Here is a 21,128-nt window from a genome sequence, read left to right as displayed (position 1 = left end):
CGGAGAAGATGGGATTCCGTGGCGGGCGAGTCTCGGTATTGTAGGCGAAACTTTTTATTTATTTATACTGCCTTGTTACTTGTTTTTTTTTTTTTTTTTTTTTTTCTTACTGAGTTTCCATACGAGTCGGTGGAGGAAACAGGCGGCTGGAATATTGAAAAAAGCATGAAAAAGAATTGACTGGAATTAAATGCAGAGCTTGGAACGAATCAATAACGAGAGGGAGAGAGAAGAGAACAACAAAGGGAGAAACCAACACAACGTACACCACCACCACCACCACCACCACCACCTACACTACGAGCACACCCACCATCACCGCCTCGCCATTCCCGAAAAGGTCGAGCCTGTCTTCGGTAACCAACTAAGGACATTTTCGCAGTACTGGAAATTCTTGGAGTGTTCTCTCGTCGGCTCCACAATCATCGCGGCGGGGAGAGGGACGCCATTACCCTCAGCGCCGCGACGAGCTTTTCGGGGGCGCTCTCAGACTGTCTTTGTACTTCCCTTCCCTGCTCGCGGCGGTCACGGGGGTGGTGATCTCTGCTGGCAACGTGGAGACATTTTTGAAGTTGTATTATTTTTTTGTATTATTTTCATTGTTGTTGTTCTACGATGTTTTGTCTTCTTTCTGTATTTTTTTTCTATTTGTTCGTTTATTCTTTATTTTCATAGCTCCTCCATCTTCTGCATCTAACTTTTGCTACTGTTGCCATTACCGTTACTGTTAGGACAGCAACTACGACTACTACCACTACTACTATTGTCGTAGCCAAGCCGAGGGTGTGTTGTCGCCAAAGCACCCAAGCCTTGGCCACCCATTGCCCAAGAGGTCACTGGTTATCGCCGTGACCCCTTGTGAGGCTTACGGCATCCCTGGTCACACGAACAGGACAGTGCCTGCCTTGATGACGAGGCACCCGAGCGCCGAGTAAAGGTGACTAAGGCCGTGTAGTTAATGGACCTAGCCTATTCGTAATCAATCTTGTGATCAAGTTACCTTACAGTCGCTGACTTCACAAAACACTTCAGTAATGCACGAACTAGAAGGATATAGAAAAACCATATATGTTCGTGTGTAAAGGTGGTTATTGCCCCGCACAACCCCTGGTAATTCACAATGTGTCGGGTCGCCGGCATTGCACCACCTACTCCCTGCACCGTAGCCACGTCACCACGTAAATCCTGCACAGCTATGCACCGTATGGAGGCAATCCACACATTTTCCCAGAACCATACCCACATCTAACAACACACATAATAATCACAGTCAAATAGAGAAATTTATAGTGCTTAACATACCTTCAAAGGCCAACACAGGACCCAGGTGCACCCCACACAACCAACACCACCCTGGTGTCGACACAGCCCTGGTCACGTCACCACTGGCCACCCAGAACGGACTTGATAACACCTCACTTCCCTATATATTAATTCTCACCCAAGTAATATACAAAAGGCACATAAAAATAAATATTCATAATATGACCTACAAATATACATACAAAAATGCATAAAACAAGAAAAACATGGCAATACACAGGACCGTCCCGAAACCCGGGCGAATACGAACAACCACGACTCCCGTCAGGTACTCAAGACATCGTGATTCATGACACAAGGATGAACGTGTACCAGAAAAGGTGAAGACGAAAAGAGAACAGCATAAAACGTCTCTCCTCCCACCTATCTCCCCACCCACCTTCTAGACTCCATTCCCAGAGAGAGAGAGAGAGAGAGAGAGAGAGAGAGAGAGAGAGAGAGAGAGAGAGATGTGCCGAGAGAAAGTGTTTGTGTAGTAGGAGTGAAATACTTTCCTTTCTTTCCTGATATTCATGTTCACTTTCTGACAACAGACAATAAAAACAAGAATAGCAACACACACACACACAATACCAGCATGTACGTAAGAGGTAGTCGACTCAACTCACCGTCTCATCTCTCGCAGAGCTCCTCCTCCTCCTCCTCCTCCTCCTCCTCTCCTTTCCTCCTCCACTTCCACCCTCTGCAGTCTCTTATTCCTCATCATCTCTCTCTCTCTCTCTCTCTCTCTCTCTCTCTCTCTCTCTCTCTCTCTCTCTCTCTCTCTCTCTCTCTCTCTCTCTCTCTCTCTCTCTCTCTCTCTCTGTGTGTGTGTGTGTGTGTGTGTGTGTGTGTGTGTGTGTGTGTGTGTGTGTGTGTGTGTGTGTGTGTGTGTGTGTGTGTGTGTTCCCACGTCACGCCACGCTCAAAAATAGAGAGAAGCCATAAGAGAATATTTTCAGCTGTCTATTCCTGTTCATCTTCGCTTTTTACCTCCTTCACTCCTTTCCTTCACTCCCACACCTGAAGGACAAGAGGAGGCTGTCTCGTTGTGCTGACAGAGGCAAGGTGAATAAGAATGAGACACTGCCAGGTAAAACAAAGGTAATCAACACAGGTACGGTATTAATTCCACACAACAGGTAAGAATAACTCAGGTAAGGCAACGAAGGAATCTCCAGTCTATGCTCACCTGGCGCCGCTAATGTACAGGTAGATGAGTGGATAATGACCCTCGGCTTACCTGTGAAGGGAGAAGATAAAAAGGTGTGTTGCTTCCTCGCCTTATATGGATCACTCTTGTTTAATTTTATAAGTGTTCTGATATATGTCTTGTCTTACAGTCACACACACACACACACACACACACACACACACACACACACACACACGCATACATACATACATACATACATACACACACACACACACACACGCATACATACATACATACACACACACACACACACACACACACACACACACACACACACACACACACACTTTGGCAATCTACCCGAGTGTCCAGCGTCTTCTATCCCCCATCTCTCTCTCTCTCTCTCTCTCTCTCTCTCTCTCTCTCTCTCTCTCTCTCTCTCTCTCTCTCTCTTGCTCTCGTCTTTGTAAGGAAACCCACATAAGATACACATGTGACACAGATTCAATCACACACACACACACACACACACACACACACACACACGTTATCTCTTTCTGCGCGTCTTCAGTCAAACTTCGGTCGCTGTGTGTTGTTGTTTGCGTGAGGGAAGCACTGATAACACAACACCTGCCCCTCCACCGCGATACGAACCAATACTTTGATTTTGCTTCTCTCTCTCTCTCTCTCTCTCTCTCTCTCTCTCTCTCTCTCTCTCTCTCTCTCTCTCTCTCTCTCTCTCTCTCTCTCTCTCCAATGACCTACATCGGAAAGAGAGAAAAAGAGAGAGAGAGAGAGAGAGAGAGAGAGAGAGAGAGAGAGAGAGAGAGAGAGAGAGAGAGAGAGAGAGAGAGAGAGAGAGAGAGAGAATGCGTACTTAAAAATACATAGAGAATGTTCAATTAAAGAGAGTTTACCTATGAAACTGTGCATAAAACTGAAAATCTTCGGAAAATTACAAGGTTAAAGAAATTCAAGAAAGAAGTTATTGAAGACTGTTGAATATTGAGGAGGAGGAGGAGGAGTTACAAAGAGCTACAAAGATACACAGGCTACAACAGACCCTGCGGTCCTCACGAGGTGACCTGACCTAGGGGTATTAAGGTGACTGTACAAGAAAAGGACAGGAAAGCAGAAGGCTCTCTCCACACCCTCAGGCATAAGACCTACAGGAAACAGGTCTGCAATAAATATCTTACGGGGTTAGAGAAGTAGAAACCAGAAAGAAATATGATAGGAAATAATGAAAATAGATGAAATGAGGTGCTCCCATTTCCTGGAGGCAGGGAAGTAAACAGAACTTTAATAAGTGCAACACCATTAAGGGGACTGATTATTGATAAAAGATAAACAGAAAAAAAAAATAATAATAATAATAGGTAGAGAGACCACTACTATCCTTGTCAGAGCCTGTGATGCATCGTTTTGCGCAAACATCTTATCAACAAACAGTTGGATCATTATGGCATTTTGGCACAGCTTGTTTGACACTGTGACAGCACTGCATTGCTAAGTGTGTTTCATTAAGGAGTTTACTCTTAGCTTTGAAGGCGAAGGTGACGAAACCCGAGAAGACACTGGGACAGGGCAAGGTTTGATGTGACGCGTGACGGTGCTGCGGGACACGATCAAGGCAAGAACGGTCTCAATATTTTTCGTGAAAAGTTACGTGTGTTTGTGATTCAGCAGTGTGTACTTATACTCAAGCTCCCCGCCACAAATTTCATGAAAAGAATTAGAATAAATCAATGCCAGTTAATCACCTCAACTCTAATTAACCTGCAACCAAGGGGAGAGGGAAGAAAGAAAGACTGACAAACAGACACACGATGGACGAGTGTGTAACAAAAGCTATAATTAAGAAACAAACAGCCAAATCAGGTATCGTAGTCGCCTACCAAAAATTACTTTATTTTGATGAGAAAGCAGCAGACGTGGTAGTAATGATGGTGTAGTGATGGTGTTGGTGAAGTAGTTGCAAGGTGACCTGTTTGATGGTGTATATGGCAACTCTCCATATTCACCATCCATAAATGGTGATTCACCTCACCACTGTTTTTTTCTCTCCTCTGCTCACAATATCAATTCAAACCAAACATGAAAACTTGCGCAAAGACTTTCAGCATCTGTGTGGTGGTGGTGAGTGTGGTGGTGGCGGTGGCGTTCATCACCTCCTCCTTGTGGGGCGTGGTGATGGACGCCCGCAAGCTTGGACTTCTGGTGGAGGCGTGGCAGCGCGCCGGTCCCCACACCACTCCTATGGGGAAGGTGCGGGAGTGGCTGGCCACTGCCTGGTGGTTGGGCCCCCTGAAGCCTGCCCCTCCAAGGGACCCCCTGTCGGAGTGCGGCATCCCCGTCACCGACTGGCGGGAGCTGGTGGCCCTCGTGGTGAACATGAAGGCCCGCCTGGCCTGCGTGCTGGAGCAGATCCTGCTGGCTGAGCAAGAGCATGATGACTTCTACACAAGCCTGGTGGTGGCGGCGTGTTGCCTGGTGGCGGTGCCGCTGTGTGGCGCCCTGCTGATAGGGTGCTCCTGCGTCCTCCTCCTCCTGCCGTGGCGCCACCATCAGTCACTCGAGGAAACCAAGGATCTGCAGACCTATACGGGACACACTGAGGATCAGCTCAAACTGATCCACTACAAACTTGTACGACGGAAACTGAAGAAGCTTCTGAGGCAGCACTGTCCCCTGAAACGACACGTCCTGCTTGTAATGTTTGACTGGCTGACCGAGATGCAGCTCTCCCCGGACACTGGTGGCGACGGCCGCGTCCCGGTGCCTCTCCTGTCGCGAGAGGCGGTGCCACTGGCGCTGCAGGAGGACGCTCGCGTCGAACAGGGAGGCCAGCTGAGCGTCCCCCCGTGGAGGACCCGGCGGCCCCTGTAAAGGACACTGCAGCCAAGGAGGCAGGTGGCGAGGAGGCCCACAGCCTGGTGCGGCGCAGCATTGTGGTGCCTCTTCGGTTCAGGCACAGGCTGGCTGGCGCCGGGGAGTGCCACCTTCGGTATTTAGCGCGCCACTACTGCGTCTTGGTGTGCCACACTTGGGACGCGCCGCGGGGCAAGCTTCATATTAGAGGCCCCAAGAAACGCGTGCTGGAGTGCCACGCCCACGTGCAGGACTTGCTGGCGGGCTACCGTGCACGTGAGGCGGGGCCCAAACGAGAAGCCTTCACTTTGCTGTCCCTCAACACAAAGGACACGCTTTGTCCTAAGAAACCTTAGGGTGACTGTAGTAGTAGTAGTAGTAGCAGCATAGTTGTGGTAGTAGCAGTAGTAGCAGTAACAGTAACAGTAACGGTAGCAGTAGTAGCAGTAGTATTAGTAGTGGTAGTAGCAGTAGTAGCAGTAACAGTAACAGTAACGGTAGCAGTAGTAGCAGTAGTATTAGTAGTGGTAGTAGCAGTAGTAGTAGTAGTAGTAGTAGTAGTAGTAGTAGTAGTAGTAACAGTAACGGTAGCAGTAGTAGCAGAAGTAGTAATTCGTTGTTACCTGTTCACTTTACGTCAGTTTCGTTATCTACACTTTTAAGTTGGCTACCATTCATAATATACTTTGCTTTCTCGTTTCGATACCCTATATGAAACACTTTGTACTTATTCACATTAAGACTCATTTGACAGAAGGTGGAGGAGGAAGAGGAGGAGGAGGAGGAGGAGGAGGAGGAGGAGGAGGAGGAGGATGGCAAGGAAGGTGATGTGAAAAGAAGAGTAAAGGGAGGAGAAGGATGAAGAGAGAAAGGAGGGCAGATGAAGAAAGAGGAGGAAGATGAAAAGGACAATAAAAAGGAGAACAAGGAGAATGACGAGAAAGACGAGGCAAGGACAGAGATGAAAGGAAGGAGAGAGAGAAGAGAGGTGAGAGAAGAAGGAGAGGAGGGAAGAAAATGCGGATAGGAGAGAGAAAGAGGATATAATATCGAGATACAAGAAATATAAATGAAGAGAAAGGAGAGAAAAACAAACGATAAACAAGGATAAAGAAGAGAAAATACAAGGAGAGGAAGAGGAGGCGTTTCTGAAACTGGATGAGAGAGAGAGAAAGAGAGAGAGAGAGAGAGAGAGAGAGAGAGAGAGAGAGAGAGAGAGAGAGAGAGAGAGAGAGAGAGAGAGAGAGAGAGAGAGAGAGAGAGAGAGAGAGAGAGAGAGAGAGAGAGAGAGAGAGAGAGAGAGAGAGAGAGAGAGAGAGAGAGATGGAGATGAGAGGAAGGAGCAGAAAGAGGGAAGATGAAGAGGAAGACGAAGAAGAAGAAGAAGAGGAAAAAGTCGTCTTGTTTTAGTCGTCTTGCCTGGAACTTAATCTTGCAATCCTCATCTCCTCTTACTCCCTTTTCTAGTTCACGAGATTTACAGTGTATCTTTTTCTCCTCCTCTTCTCTCCTTTAAAATTTCTTTTCGCAAAGCCCTTCGTACATTGTCATGCGTGGTCACTGCACACACACACACACACACACACACACACACACACACACACACACACACACACACACACCAGGGTGGATAGATTAGTGTATTAATATTTATTTTCATCCGTAGTTGGTGTGTATTAACATAAAAGTCCTATTAACAATGTTTTCTTTGTTGGCTTTTTGCTATGTATTTTTCCATGATGTTTTTGTTGATCTGTTAGGAATAGTGACCTGGATGGTGTGTGTGTGTGTGTGTGTGTGTGTGTGTGTGTGTGTGTGTGTGTGTGTGTGTGTGTGTGTGTGTGTGTGTGTGTTTCTATCGTAAGGTGGTGAGGGATCAGAACAGTTTCTTATTGTTCGTATTTGTCTTAGTGTTGTTGTTGTTGTTTTCCTTCATCATCATCATTATTATCACGTTTGCCTACTCCTCCTCCTCCTCCTCCTCCTCCTCCTCTTCCTTTATCATCATCATCATCACTATATCATTACTACTGTTGATATTTCCATCGTAATTATCAGTAGTAATACTAAATACACTTGCATAACACATTTATCACGTTACGTTACCTAAACATAAGGAACATGACTCTCTCTCTCTCTCTCTCTCTCTCTCTCTCTCTCTCTCTCTCTCTCTCTCTCTCTCTCTCTCTCTCTCTCTCTCTCTCTCTCATTTTTTTTTCTAGGTGTGTTGATGTTCCTCTTTTGAAACAGCTCAAGTCGTAAGCAGGATGAAATAGAGAAACAAAAGAGAATTGCAGACTTTACGAGTAGAAATGAGAGAGAGAGAGAGAGAGGAGAGAGAGAGAGAGAGGAGAGAGAGGAGAGGAGAAGAGAGAGAGAGAGAGAGAGAATCCTAACCAACTTACATTTAAAGCGCTGTACAAAACACGAAGACGCCTATAAAAAAATAAATAAATAAATAATTAAATAAATAAATAAAAATAATGAAAAGAATATATTTTCCTATTTCAAGCTAATACAATGTTGAAAGGACGCAGTGCTACAAAAGGTAGTGTTTAAGAATGGTATGTCACTGAAAACACATTGTGTCGAACAGCGCTCAAATACAGGTAAGAGTTCCAGCGTTTAGAGTAAAGAAATGAGAGAGAGAGAGAGAGAGAGAGAGAGAGAGAGAGAGAGAGAGAGAGAGAGAGAGAGAGAGAGAGAGAGAGAGAGAGAGAGAATGTCCTAACGTAAAATAATTTAATAAAGATGAAGAGTTGTAGAGATAAACAGTAGAAGGGATGAGAAAGAAGCCTAATCTAACCTAACCTAACCTAACCTGAGAGAAGCCTAATGCAACCTGACATAAACACTCATATTTCCTCTGTGGACTAATGGCGAGGCGAGGAAGGTGTGTGTGGATTTGAAATGAAGTGAAAGACAAGTGATTTGAAAGTGGTTTTTCAAGTGTGGCTGTTCTTTGGGTTACTTGGAATGGAAGAAAGGGACGTGAGGCTTTACATTATACGAAAAGAAAGTTGACATTAAGTAACTGGAAGTGTTAGTGACTTTTGGAGGAGTTATTAATGTTAAGGGGAAGAAGGTACCAGAAATACAGATTAAGTCAAAGAAAAGTTAAAATAATAAAACAAAAATTAACGAGGATAATTTTATGAGATTGGAAGAGAAGGAAATTAACTTTAAATGTCATGAAAAGAAAGTTGAGATTAATTGGAAGTGTTAATGACTTTTGGAAGAGTTATCAATACTAAAGGGAAGGAAGATATAAAACTAAAATTCATTGAAAATCTAAATAATATTAGGTAAAATTAAGTAATGTAATTTTCAGAGATTATTTACAGACTATTATTTCCTTCTCAAGTTTCACAAAATAGACTAGGCTGATTCAAATTTTCAAAAGTTTACAGCATAATTTCAAGAGACCACGGAACAAAAGGAGTAAGAGAAACTTCAACCTGTTTATATTTGCTCACTAAAGCCCTCTAGGAATACTGAATTGAGATATGAAGCGTCACATTGCCATTCACACTCAAACAATTGAGGAAAGGAAGTCAAGGATGCAGACAACAAATTAAGCAAAAGGAAAGTCAATAAAAAGTGTAAATTTTTAGCTGGTATTCTCTCTTCTTGGATAACTATTAATGAAAGATACGTACAGTTCAGTGAAGGAAGCGACAATTTATTAAAAACCTGGATTTTTTGCTTATTTAGTTTTTCTGTGTATGCATGAGCAGATAATGACACGTGAGTATGAGAGAGAGAGAGAAAAAAACATGGAATAACAAAATGTGGATAAAAAAAAAAATACGTGAAGAATACTAAAAAACAAAACCAAAAGAGGAAGAAAAAAAATAAATAAATAAGCAATGGCATAACCAGTGAGGGTAAAAAATATACCTAAAAAAAAGAAAAAAAAATCAAGTAATAACATACGCAGTTAATAATAATAATAATAATAATAATAATAATAATAATAATAATAATAATAATAATAATAACACATGCTGAGAAAGGAAAGGAAAATAATACCAACAGCGAATAACACAAACACTTAATAATACGTTTTAAGAAATAATGAACTACAAGGAATATCATAAAGAGCAAAGAGAAATATACATGAAAGGAGGAAGACAATATGAGGTAGAATGAATGACACAGACAGTTACTTGGCCAGGAAGTGAGTGAGTGTGTGGGAGTGCGTGAAATGACAAAGGAATGCCCAGAAAGGACGAAAGTAAATACCCTATGATTTTTATTCCTTCCTCCCAGTGATGATAAGTAAAGGTGAGAACAAATGAAATTCAGAGAGAGAGAGAGAGAGAGAGAGAGAGAGAGAGAGAGAGAGAGAGAGAGAGAGAGAGAGAGAGAGAGAGAGAGAGAGCATTAGACATCTCCTGAATACACGCATACAGTCGTTAAATATTTAAGAGCGCCGGTAGGTAAAGGATTTAAAGAACAGAAATTCGAAAGAGAGGGAAAAGTGTTCGATCCAATTATAGACAGACATATTGCGTGGGACACTGTTTTCCATTTTTTGTCCTTTGAGGGGAGAGGGGAGAGCTGGAAATGGGAAGAGGTAGGTAGTAGAAAGAGAGGTGAGGGGAGAGATGGGTAGAAAAGGTTAGTAGCAGGATAGGGGAGGCTATGGGAGAGAGATGAGGGGAAGAGCTGGATACGGGAGAATGTAGGTAGTACGAGAAGTGGGGAGGGGACATGGGAGAGGAGAGGGGTAGGCAGGAACAGTGACAGGGGATACAGGGGAGGGGAGAGCTGGAGTTGGAGAGAGGTGAGGGGAGAGCTGAGTCGTGGACAGTGGTAAGGCGGCGAGGTGAGGGGAAGAGGGTGATGGGGAGAGGGGAAGGACTGAGGGGAGCGCTGTGGCTGGTACGGACAGAAGCGAGGGTAAGAAATGCAAGATAAAAACTCGTACAATGCTCAGATGTTGTCAGCGCCAGCGATACTTGTGAGGGAAGGTATTGGCACCCGTGGCTGCGTCCACTGGCCCTCTGGCACTCCCGCTGCCACGCTCCAGGCCAGCAAAACATTCCGTGCCTCATGCGTTATGGCGTGAATTAATGTACCTCAGCCTAAATAAGAAGCAAATCAAATAAAAGGAAATGAAAAGAGAAAGTATCATAAAAATCTGAGTAACAATAAGCAACAAGTCATAATGATGGGTAGGTTAAGTTAGGTTAGATTAGGATACGTTAGGTTAGGTTAGATTAAGTTAGGATGATTAGGTTAGGTTAGGTTAGGTTAATTAAGGTCAGGTAGGTTAAGTTAGGATATTTTAGGTTAAGTTAGGCTGGTTAGGTTAGGTTACGTTAATTAAGGTCAGGTAGGTTAAGTTAGATTAAGATACATTGGGTCAGGTTAGGTTAAGTTAGGGTAGGTTGATTAGGTTAGGTTAATTAAGGTGAGGTCAGGTCAGCTCAAGTCAGGTTTGGTTAGGTTAGGTTAGGTTAATTTATGTTAAATCAGGATAGTTTGGGTTAGTTCAGTTTATATTAAGTTAGATTAGATCAGGATAGTTTAGTTTTGTTCAGTTCAGGTTAGGTTAATTAAAAAACGTCATCGATAAACTGAACACAAATCTTCACTCGGCACGCCTGAGTCTCGCTGATCGCGTGTCGTGAGCGGCAAGGCGAAGCAAAAGCCGACCATTATGAAATTCAATGAGAAATTAAGGAAACACGAATCCCGTTTTACCGATAAGCGAAGGAACCCTCATTGCAATTCATGTTTGTTTCCTTAGTGTTGAAACCTTCCCCTCTCCCTCCCCCCCCCCTCTCTCTCTCTCTCTCTCTCTCTCTCTCTCTCTCTCTCTCTCTCTCTCTCTCTCTCTCTCTCTCTCTCTCTCACTTCCTCTCCTCAAAATCCTTCTCTTCTTCCATCCGTCCTTTCTTTTCAATGATTATTTTCCTTCGTCTCCCCTCTGTGTCATTCCTTCCTTCCCCTCTTCCTTTCATTCGCCATTCTCTTTTTCCGCCTTCCTTTTTAACTTTTCTTCCATTCCTCTCTCCATCTTTCTCTTCCTCCTTCCTGCCTTTGTTCTCATCACTAATTCCTTTCCTTATTACCTTCTTTCTTTTCCCTCCGTCTCATTCTCTCCTTTCCTCCTTTATTTCATTTGCCTTTTTTTTCTCTTTCCTCCATTCCTTTCCAACTTATTTTCCATTTCTCTCTCATTCCTTCATCCTTCCCTAATTACTTCCTTCATTTCATAAGAACATAAGAACATAAGAAATAAGGGAAGCTGCAAGAAGCGACCAGGCTTACACGTGGCAGTCCCTGTATGAAACACTCCTACCTATTTCCACCTATCATCCCCATCCATAAACTTGTCTAATCTTCTCTTAAAGCTCTCTAGTGTCCTAGCACTAACTACATGATTACTGAGTCCGTTCCACTCATCTACCACTCTATTCGAGAACCAATTTTTTCCTATCTCCTTCCTAAACCTAAATTTTTCAAGCTTGAACCCGTTATTTCTTGTTCTACCCTGGTTGCTGATCCTAAGAATTTTGCTTACATCTCCCTTGTTATAACCCTTATACCACTTAAAGACCTCTATCAGGTCCCCTCTTAACCTACGTCTCTCTAGAGAATGTAAATTTAACCGCTTCAACCTCGCTTCGTAAGGAATACTCCTCATCCCCTGTATCCTTTTAGTCATTCTCCTCTGTACTGATTCTAATAGACCTATATCTTTCCTGTAATGTGGGGACCAGAACTGCACAGCGTAGTCTAGATGAGGTCTGACCAGCGCCAAGTATAACTTTAATATTACCTCCGGCCTTCTACTTTTAACACTCCTAAAAATGAATCCTAGTACCCTATTTGCCTTGTTTCTGGCTTCTATGCATTGTTTCCCTAGACGGAGTTCAGAGCTAACTATAACTCCTAAATCTTTCTCGTACCCTGTACCTACCAGAGTTTGGGTGTTTAATGTGTACCTATTTCCCTTCCTTCCTTCGTTCCTGCCCTCCATCTTCTTTCCTTCCTTCATTTCTACCTCCACTTTCCTCTTTCTCCTTCCTTCCCGTGTTTTCTCCTCCTCCTACTCCTCCTCTTTCCCTCTCGCTACGTTTCACGCAACATCTGGTGAAGGAAGACCAGAGGAAGATTCTCTCTCTCTCTCTCTCTCTCTCTCTCTCTCTCTCTCTCTCTCTCTCTCTCTCTCTCTCTCTCTCTCTCTCTCTCTGTGTGTGTGTGTGTGTGTGTGTGTGTGTGTGTGTGTGTGTGTGTGTGTGTGCGTACCTTCATGAGTTTTAAAGTTTCTATTTAAGTGAAGTAAAGTTGAGTAAAGAACAATTGCAGTTTTCAAAGGAATTAACTTAATGTTTGATATCAAAGTTTAAGAAAGAAACAAAGGCACTGAAGTTTTCAAGTACAGTGCGCGACGGTGGGAAAGTTTTTTTTTTTTTTTCATCTTACTTTATTTTGCCTTTATTGTTCTTCCCATTAAATATTAAAATAGTGATGAAAGTACGGTGTGCTCTCTCTCTCTCTCTCTCTCTCTCTCTCTCTCTCTCTCTCTCTCTCTCTCTCTCTCTCTCTCTCTCTCTCATCAGTCTATTTGTCTGTCAATATATCTATTTATTTATGTTTGCTACTACTACTACTACTACTACGAGAGAGAGAGAGAGAGAGAGAGAGAGAGAGAGAGAGAGAGAGAGAGAGAGAGAGAGAGAGAGAGAGAGAAATAATAATAATAATAATAATAATAATAATAATAATAATAATAATAATAATAATAATATGATAATAATAATAATAATAATAATAATAATAATGATAATAATAATAATAATAATAATAATAATAATGATGATAATAATAATAATAATAATAATAATAATAATGATAATAATAATTTTATATTTCCATGTAACATGGTTATTCTTAGTTATTCTTAAATAAGGTGCAAAATAAAAAAAAATAAAAAAAAGAACGAGGTGCCTAAAATAAAAGGACCTACCTAAGATACAAGATGATCTAAGATAAAAATATTTCAATTTAGATTTAAAGGTTTGCAGGCTCCCCGAGTTGTTGACAGAAGAGGGCAGATTATTCCAAAGTTTGTGCCCTGACACAGCAGTGGCCCTCGCCCCTGAGTCAGTGCTGGCTTTGGGTGTGTACAAGTCACTGAGCTGCCTTGTTGTGCTGCTTGTTTTTTCCATGACACTGGGATATTTCATGTGCCATTCAGGATATAATCCATATACAACTTTATACATTGTTGTACATTTTTCAAAAGTGTGCTTGTCTTTTACTGTCATCCATTGTAGATCTTTAAATACGGGAGTGACGTGATCATATTTTCTGCGTCCCCCAGTAGCTACTTTAACTGCTAAATTTTTGCAATTTTTTGTATGTTTAGAAGCAGTTTTATTTGTGGAGCCCCATATACTAAAGACAACTCTCTTCCTCCACACAAAACTACAAGCACCTAATAACACACACACCCTTCACTCAAAAAATTTTAAAATCATGGCGACTCCTACACCAGCCTCGGAGTCCCCATCTGGGGAGGGGACCATAAATGTCCCCAGGTCGGACTGCCTTTCCGTCGACGACCCTAAGTGTCTTGACACCCCCCTCAACTTTTTCTTCATTAACTTCTGCAACATTCGCGGTCTAAGATCTAATTTTCAATCTGTAGAACACCACTTCTCCTCTTCTAAACCTCATCTTCTTTTCTTCACTGAAACTCAGGTGTCTGAGGCAACTGACAGTAGCCCCTTTTCTGTTCCCTCCTACTTTCTCTATCCTCATTTTCGACCCAAAGCTGGATGCTGCGTTTATGTGCGCAATGACTTAACCTGCTCTCGTGCCCACGCTCTTGAATCTTCCGAGTTTTCCACCATCTGGCTACGACTACAGAGTCATTCTCATACTAAATTTATCTGTGCTGTATACCTCTCTCCTAACTCCTCTGACTATAAGAAATTCTTTGACTACTTAACTTCCAAAGTGGAGCACATTCTGACCCTCTTCCCTTTTGCAGAGATCTCCATTCTTGGAGACTTCAATGTTCACCACCAGCTTTGGCTTTCCTCTCCCTTCACTGACCATCCTGGTGAACTAGCCTACAACTTTGCTATCCTCCATGACCTAGAGCAATTGGTGCAACACCCTACTCGTATTCCTGACCGTCTTGGAGATACGCCCAACATTCTTGACCTTTTCCTGACCTCTAATCCTTCTGCTTATGCTGTCACCCTTTCTTCTCCGTTGGGCTCCTCCGATCACAATCTCATATCTTTATCTTGTCCTATCACTCCAATCCCTCCTCAGGATCCCCCTAAGCGAAGGTGCCTCTGGCGTTTTGCCTCTGCTAGTTGGGGGGACCTGAGGCGGTATTTTGCTGATTTTCCTTGGAATGACTACTGCTTCCGTGTCAGAGACCCGTCTTTGTGTGCTGAACGCATAACAGAGGTGATAGTGTCTGGCATGGAGGCGTACATTCCTCACTCTTTTTCTCGTCCTAAACCTTCTAAACCTTGGTTTAACACAGCTTGTTCTCGTGCTATACATGATAGAGAGGTGGCCCACAAAAGGTACTTAAGCCTTCCTTCACCAGAATCTCATGCACTTTATATTTCTGCCCGGAACCATGCCAAGTCTGTTCTCCAACTAGCCAAAAACTCCTTCATTAACAGAAAATGTCAAAACCTTTCTAGATCTAACTCCCCTCGTGATTTCTGGCATCTAGCCAAAAATATCTCCAATAACTTTGCTTCTTCTTCTTTCCCTCCTCTATTTCAACCAGATGGCACCACTGCTATCACATCTATTTCTAAAGCTGAACTCTTTGCTCAAACCTTTGCTAAAAACTCTACCTTGGACGATTCTGGGCTTGTTCCTCCCTCTCCTCCACCCTCTGACTACTTCATGCCTCGTATTAAAATTCTTCGTAATGATGTTTTCCATGCCCTCGCTGGCCTAAACCCTCAGAAGGCTTATGGACTTGATGGGGTCCCTCCTATTGTTCTCCGAAACTGTGCCTCCGTGCTTGCACCTTGCCTAGTCAAACTCTTTCAGCTCTGTCTGTCAACATCTACCTTTCCTTCTTGCTGGAAGTTTGCCTACATTCAACCTGTTCCTAAAAAGGGTGACAGCTCTAATCCCTCAAACTACCGTCCTATTGCTTTAATTTCCTGCTTATCTAAAGTTTTTGAATCTATCCTCAACAGGAAGATTCTTAAACATCTATCACTTCACAACCTTCTATCTGATCGCCAGTATGGGTTCCGTCAAGGCCGCTCTACTGGTGATCTTCTGGCTTTCCTTACTGAGTCTTGGTCATCCTCTTTTAGAGACTTTGGTGAAACTTTTGCTGTTGCCTTGGACATATCAAAAGCCTTTGATAGAGTCTGGCACAAAGCTTTGATTTCCAAACTACCCTCCTACGGTTTCTATCCTTCTCTCTGTAACTTCATCTCAAGTTTCCTTTCTGACCGTTCTATTGCTGCTGTGGTAGACGGTCACTGTTCTTCTCCTAAATCTATTAACAGTGGTGTTCCTCAGGGTTCTGTCCTGTCACCCACTCTCTTCTTATTATTCATTAATGATCTTCTAAACCAAACTTCTTGTCCTATCCACTCTTATGCTGATGATACCACCCTGCACTTTTCCACGTCTTTTCATAGACGTCCAACCCTTCAGGAGGTAAACATATCACGCAGGGAAGCCACAGAACGCCTGACTTCTGATCTTTCTAAAATTTCTGATTGGGGCAGAGCAAACTTGGTATTGTTCAATGCCTCAAAAACTCAATTCCTCCATCTATCAACTCGACACAATCTTCCAGACAACTATCCCCTCTTCTTCAATGACACTCAACTGTCCCCCTCTTCTACACTGAACATCCTCGGTCTGTCCTTTACTTATAATCTGAACTGGAAACTTCACATCTCATCTCTAGCTAAAACAGCTTCTATGAAGTTAGGTGTTCTGAGACGTCTCCGCCAGTTTTTCTCATCCCCCCAGCTGCTAACTCTGTACAAGGGCCTTATCCGTCTATGTATGGAGTATGCTTCACATGTCTGGGGGGGTTCCACTCATACTGCTGTTCTAGACAGGGTGGAATCAAAAGCTTTTCGTCTCATCAACTCCTCTCCTCTAACTGACTGTCTTCAGCCTCTCTCTCACCGCCGCAATGTTGCATCTCTAGCTGTCTTCTACCGTTATTTTCATGCTAACTGCTCTTCTGATCTTGCTAACTGCATGCCTCCCCTCCTTCCGCGGCCTCGCTGCACAAGACTTTCTTCTTTCTCTCACCCCTATTCTGTCCACCTCTCTAACGCAAGAGTTAACCAGTATTCTCAATCATTCATCCCTTTCTCTGGTAAACTCTGGAACTCCTTGCCTGCTTCTGTATTTCCACCTTCCTATGACTTGAATTCCTTCAAGAGGGAGGTTTCAAGACACTTATCCACCAATTTTTGACCACTGCTTTGACCCTTTTAGGGACTGGCATTTCAGTGGGCATTTTTCTTTATTAGATTTTTGTTGCCCTTGGCCAGTATCCTTCCTACATAAAAAAAAAAAATAATAATAATAATAATTTGTTAGGCTGAGGACCACAGACTCTACAATTAATACCCTAGTTGGTTTATGAAAATTGTCACTCATTCTGTTGCTATACATCAGTATTCCCATGATTTTCTTATAAAGTTCGGTGATGTGTACATGGAGAAGAATGTATCTGTGGAAATAAACGGCCAGGTTCTTCACATGCGTCACCGGGTGGATATGGTTGCCTTCACAGTTAATGAATGTGTTTGGGGGAATACGTAATAGAATTTGCCTGTTGCCAATAAAGATACATTGTGTTTTTTTTTAGATTTAGCATAAGACCATTACTAAGAAAATACTGCTTCACATTGTGTAGTGTGTCTTCAATTTTAGAGATGAGGTCCCTGAGATTATTGACAGTGTCAGCCTGTACAAACTGGGTATCATCAGCACACTGGATTAGTGAGCACACGTTTAATTTGTCATCTAGGTCATTAACGTAAATCGAGAACAGAATGGAGCCTAACACTGAGCCTCGTGGAACCTCGTAGTCTACATTTAGATTATTAGACTGTGTTGCTCAAGCGTACCGACTGTGTTCTGTCTTTCATGTAACTGTTAAACCAGACGTTGTCTGTATTGAGCTTAATGCATTTACTTAGAAGAGTCTCGTGGCTAACACTGTCAAAGGCTTTCGACAGATCACACAAAGTCAAGATTGTTACTTTCTGTTGGTCCATGTTGTCACATATTTTATCAGTGATAGTAGAGAGAGCAGTTTCTGTTGATAGTTTTGGCCGAAATCCGTGTTGTGAGTTAGATAGCAAGTGATTAAGTTCCAGAAATTTAATTACCTGATTAGCAAGTACTTTTTCTAGTATTTTAGAGACAATGGGTAAGAGTGAAATTGACCGAAAATTGCTTGGGTCGCTCGAGTCTCCGCTCTTAAAAATGGGGATTACAAGGTCATGTTTCCAGGCTGTGGGAAAGACGCCTGTAACTACTGAGGTAGTGATTATTCAAGGCTATTATAGAAAGAGCATCCTTTGTAAATTTCTTGGGAATGCCATCACTGCAAACAGAACTGGTTTCGTTCATGTCTTTTATCATGAGGATAACAGTGTCAGTGTGTGCTGGTTGAGGCCTGAAGGTGCTGTCCTCACCACTCATCCCAGAGGCTACATTCTCACAGATAGAATATTGCACATTTTCACAGTGGATGAGCTTCTGAGTTTTAGTATATGAATTCTTACCAACATTAGCAAAATAAGAATTAAATTCCTTGGCTTTGTCGAGTACATTATCAAAATTAGAGGTAATGGAAATGTTTTTAGTGTTAGGGACTGTTTTTGTAATAGTTTTCCATGTTTTTTGAAATGCTGCCTTTATTGTTGAGAAAGTCATCGTGATAATATTTTGCTTTGCACTCACCAATGAGGGTTTTAACTGGTTTGTTTTCCTGTTTGTATTGTTGTTGCAGATGAGCGTTATGCCCATCGTATTTTAGTTTTGCTCGAGTAATATTTCCAATATTCATAGCTTCCTGGATTGAGTTGCTCGTCCATGGTGCAAATGGTCTTGTGATTTCTTTAGTAACAAGGGGCACATTCATTTAAACAGTTAATAAAATTTGCGTTAAAAATATCTACATGCGTATTTACGTCGTCTGTACTTAAAATCATATGAAAATTGTGCGTCTTCTGAAGAAGCCTAAAACAAAATTTCTCTTTGGTATGATGACCAACGTGTGGAAATGTTGGAATAGCTGGCGATCTCTTAGGTTTGCTGATATCTGTCATAATACTTGTGAGGTGATGATCAGCAATCTGTTGTGGCACAGCATCACAGGAGCATACAGTGTCGGGCTTGTTAGTAATAGCAAGATCTGATAAAGAGTTGAAGATGTTGGCGTAACCCTCGTTGGTTTATCATTTACTTGAGTTAACTTGCTGCTCTTTATGATCTTAGATATCTTGCTATTACCAACAAGTAAGTTGTCATTGAAATCACACAGTATAAAGAATGTCTTATTCTTCGTACTAATTAATCTAAACATGTCTTGTATGCATTCAAAAGCAGTGGCAGAGGCTTTACGGTGTGGGTACATGCAACCAATTATTATGGCTGGCTGCTTCCAGAAATCTTCAATGTCCACTTGTTTGGGGACGTTCAAGTTAATGATATTGAGTGTTAAGACATTCTTTACATAGATACATACACATACATAAATACATAGATACATACACCGCCTCGCCGCCGCTGTGTATGTATGTACTGGTAGTAGGGGCGCCCTCCTCGTTACCCCATCATGTCTTGCTCCCTCTTGTCGCTGGCCTGCTGGGTTTATAATAGAAAGGGGCTCGTCGTTGGAATGCAGGGCGGGGCTGGGAGGTAGTGAGGGAGCCCTGGGGAGCTCTGTGAGTAGAGGCGTTGCGAGCGTATGATCTGCCTTGTTGACTTGGCCTGATGTGAATGCCTGAGGCAGCCTGACGTTCTTGGGATAATGGGCGGTGCTCAGCGTTCTCAGCAGGTGCTCTGGTTCCCAGTGTGGAGTTGTCGCAATCCACGGACCTTTTTTTTCCTTTCGTTGTGCTTTATGTGTGTTAATATTTTTTTCATTAATATTTTTCTTGACTTCTTCCCAGTGTGTGCAAAGACAGAAGTGTGGGTGTTGCTTTTTAATGGTGCTCAGTAGCTTGATTACAACCAGCCTATTCAGTTCTGGTGGGAATTTTTTTCCATGTCAAAGCACACATCATCAACCTCACCTGTGCTAAGTATGAATGCAGGAGCAGTTTTAATGGTATTTATTCCATTAGCTTCACCCCATTTCATTAAATGCTCGTTTCAGTCAAGTGTTTTTGCTTGTACTTCCTGAGTCATGGGTGGTGGCACGAGCTGACACACATGCACCTTCATAGCACTAACTTTTTTCCTTCAATGCTGCGATCAAACAGTCTAAATTGTTTAGTATTGCTGTAGGTGTACACGGAGCATGGATGGGGAAGAGGACCCGTTCGCAATACACCACCTCTCTCTGCCCCGATTTGCGCCTCCTGGCTGTGGCTGGCGCGACATCCCACGATCTGCAATTTAAATTCACCAAACAGAAGACTACGGCTGACATTCCTGTAAGGTTCCTTATAATTATTCAAATATCCATCCATTTTCTCGACTGCGATAGCTCAAAAGGAATCCAAATAAATTAATTATCTATTTTAGGCGGAAAATTAACCCTCCATTGGTTTTCCAGGGAAGTTTTAAGGGCAAGTAAATTATATTAATTCTCCCTACCAATATTGAACATAATAATGCATTACATTTCAATAGAAGATATTTTACGCGAGTTTCCCTTCTAATACTCTGAAATAGCTGACGTTTTTCTTTCCGTCCCGGGAGTTTTAAGGGGGAGCCTCACTAAATCGAGTAAATTATTCCCATTTTCTTTCCCACGGTGCCTCGAGGTGCCAATCATTTATTATTTATTTAAAGATGGGTACTACATTAGCCTGCCTCCACATTACTGGTAGCTCACCTGACTCCGTGATTTCCTAAAGACAGAAACTAACGGCTCACTAATAACCTGTTTGCATTCCTTAAGTACTCTGGGATATACTCGTATTTCATCAGGTCCTGGTGTCTTGAACTTTTTTCGCCTATCTATCTCCTGTTCCACTATCTCCCTAGTTATGGAAATATGTCAGGTTCTCATACTCATCTGCTCTAAACACCTGTTCACTATCTGGCATATCCTGCATGTTTTCCTGGGTTAAGACAGTTAATAAATACTCATTCAGAAGTTTACTAATTTCCTCCCCAGAACTAACCAGCTCCCCATCTGCTGCCTTTAATGGACCTATAGTATCCTTATTCTTCGTCCTGTATACCTGATAAAGTACCTTGGGATCCGTCTTCGCCTGGCTGGCTACCTTTAATTCATAACTGCTCTTAGCTTTCCTCGTTAACTTCCTGACTGTTCTAACTAATTCATTATACTGTGACCTTAAAACTTCTTCACCTGCCCTTAATCTCTTATATATACTTCTCTTACGCCCTATATAATGTTTTAACCTAGCAGTCATCCATTTTGAGTCATTCTTCTGTGATCTTATTGCCCTATAGGGATATTTGCTAACTGACCTGTATGAACTTTATCTACGAAATATCTACACAATTTATCTACATTTACCTCACCTAATCCCCTCATCTCGGCCCTTACCATCCTCCTCACTCCCTCATCTACTCGCCTCGACCTCACCTTTCTCATTTCAGC

General features: G+C 42.6%; 1 protein-coding gene across 1 annotated transcript in view; it reads right to left on the bottom strand.

Annotated features, from left to right (window-relative positions):
• Window positions 1-21,128, bottom strand: part of LOC135098603 (uncharacterized) — a 202,299-nt gene that overhangs the window by 16,907 nt on the left and 164,264 nt on the right. The window contains exons 8-9 of the transcript XR_010267163.1: window positions 19,100-19,941; window positions 2,495-2,545 (exon numbers count right to left, since the gene is read on the bottom strand). The gene's annotated coding sequence lies outside the window, so the exon portion shown is untranslated. The remainder of the gene's footprint in view (window positions 1-2,494; window positions 2,546-19,099; window positions 19,942-21,128) is intronic.

The sequence above is a fragment of the Scylla paramamosain genome, unplaced genomic scaffold (genome assembly GCF_035594125.1).
Source record: "Scylla paramamosain isolate STU-SP2022 unplaced genomic scaffold, ASM3559412v1 Contig70, whole genome shotgun sequence".
NCBI classification, from domain to species: Eukaryota; Metazoa; Arthropoda; class Malacostraca; order Decapoda; family Portunidae; genus Scylla; species Scylla paramamosain.
This window is presented reverse-complemented; position numbering and strand designations above follow the sequence as displayed.